This window comes from Myotis brandtii, unplaced genomic scaffold, assembly GCF_000412655.1.
Source record: "Myotis brandtii unplaced genomic scaffold, ASM41265v1 scaffold579, whole genome shotgun sequence".
Taxonomy (NCBI): domain Eukaryota; kingdom Metazoa; phylum Chordata; class Mammalia; order Chiroptera; family Vespertilionidae; genus Myotis; species Myotis brandtii.
In genome coordinates, this window is record NW_005370171.1 from 1,134,111 (window position 1) to 1,136,081 (window position 1,971).

The 1,971-nt window shown below is 59.6% G+C and overlaps 1 protein-coding gene across 1 annotated transcript in view; it reads right to left on the reverse strand.

The window, feature by feature from the left end:
• Nucleotides 1-34: 34 nt before the first annotated feature.
• Nucleotides 35-1,971, reverse strand: part of FBXL18 (F-box and leucine-rich repeat protein 18) — a 92,741-nt gene continuing 90,804 nt past the window's right edge. Inside the window, exon 6 of the transcript XR_001364541.1 lies at nt 35-122. The gene's annotated coding sequence lies outside the window, so the exon portion shown is untranslated. The remainder of the gene's footprint in view (nt 123-1,971) is intronic.

The window sequence follows — 1,971 nt, forward strand, 5'->3', positions numbered from 1 at the left end:
CTGTGAATCAAAAATGCTGGGCTGACCCAGCTGGCTGAGGAGGGGGCTCCCGCTGCTGGGGGGCTCCAGGTGGTTCAGGTGGAGGTAGGATGGGTACAGCCCACTGGGCAGGTGGGAGAAGCCTGGAAGAGAGAGGAGAAGCCGGGCTGGACCACCTCGTGCCTCCACGCGGCCCAGTGCACGGAGCCTGAGGGTCAACACCCGCTCCCCAGGGCACAGCTTGCCCCTCCCAACCCAGGGGCTCAGGCCTCCCTCCCTCCTGCGCGGACCTGGGCTCTCAAGTCCGTGAGGAAAGGGATCCGATGGACCCAGAGAGGAGCAGTGATGAGCTAGCAAGCACTTTTAACTGCTTTGCCTTTGTTATTCTCATTTAAATCTCCAAAAAAGCCCTAGCTGGTTTGGCTCAGTGGATAGAGTGTCGGCCTGGGGACTGAAGGGTCCCAGGTTCGGTTCCAGTCAAGGGCATGTACCTTGGTTGCAGGCACATCCCCAGTAGGGGGTGTGCAGGAGGCAGCTGATCGATGTTTCTCTCTCATCAATGTTTCTAACTCTCTATCCCTCTCCCTTCCTCTCTGTAAAAAATCAATAAAATTATTTAAAAAAAATAAAATTAAATCTCCAAAAAAGTGATACTCTCAATACCCCCACTTTATAGATGAGAAAACTGAGGCTGGAAGATGACCACTGCCCAAGGTCACACACAGAGAGACCTGGTTTTGAACTGAGGTCACCAGGACTCCTAATCTCTACCCAACACAGACCTGGTTCAACTGGTTCGCTGGCACCTTCCCTGCTGTGGGACCCTGAGCAGGTCACTAGCTTTCCCTGAACTCAGCTCACCCAACATCTCTGCCGCCAGGAAGGAATTACTCCTGCCGAGAGCTCTCCCAGCCCCTCCCCAGGCCCCACCCGTGATGCCCAGAATCGGAGCCTCGCAGGACAGCGAAGACGGGAGAGGTAGCCACAGAGGGAGAAACAGATGTCTGAGGGCGCCCAGGGCATGGGGGCTCAGAGCCCACGCAGGGGCACTGGGCACAGGGAGGGTCCTGACACTCTGCCGAGGCTGTGGGTCCTGGAGGACCACAGGCCACGGGACATCCCCGAGGGCCTTGGGTCCCCCGTCCCGGGGACGCAGAGCTTCTCCCACAGCGCCATCCACCTGATGATGACATTAACCAAAATCACTAAATAATCAAGACACCCCCCTCCCCCTCCACACAGAAGCTCTCACTGAATCACTGAAGCTGTGCTGCTACGCAGGGATCGGTCACATCTGTAAAATGGGTACAATGTCTCACCTCCCAGCTGGCTCTGAGGATCAAGTGAGTCGTACGCAGCGCCTGGCACCCTATTGTTATCGTTATTATTACTAGTACTTGTTGGCAAAGGAGTGTCAGGGAGGGCAGAGGGGCTGGCAGCACACAGGCCCCAGAGGCAGCCACTGGGGGGCTACTATGGACTCAGATGGGACCCCCCGCCCAGCAGGATGCCCACCACCCCGGGCCTAGGGTCAGGACCACCCCTCTGTGCAGGGCACACAGGATGGGGGCCATGGCAGGAGCGCTCGCTGAGGCTCTGGCAGAGAGGAAATGGGGCGGCTGTGGACTCAGCCTGCAGGGGGCGCTCCCGGGACCCTAATCTTCCAGCACCAGGAGCAGCACAGGGCACCTGGAGGCAGGAGGGAGCGGGCACCTCGCATCCAAAACTGCACCAGGGCCAGAGGTGGGGAGGAGCGCGGAGTCCCCAGACCCGTCCCTTCACTGACGGGAAACTGAGGCTCCAGAGAGAGCAGGTTTGCTCCGCGGCAGGAAGCCAAACCCACAGACCCCCCACGATTAGGGGCATCACAGCAGAACTGCGACAAGAGCACCCAGGGCCTCTGGTCCCGCAATTAACAAGCTGACCTGGGGGGTGGAGCAGGGAGGGGCAGCGGGGAGGGAGGGCGGGGGGCAGGCCCTGCCCTCGGAGCTC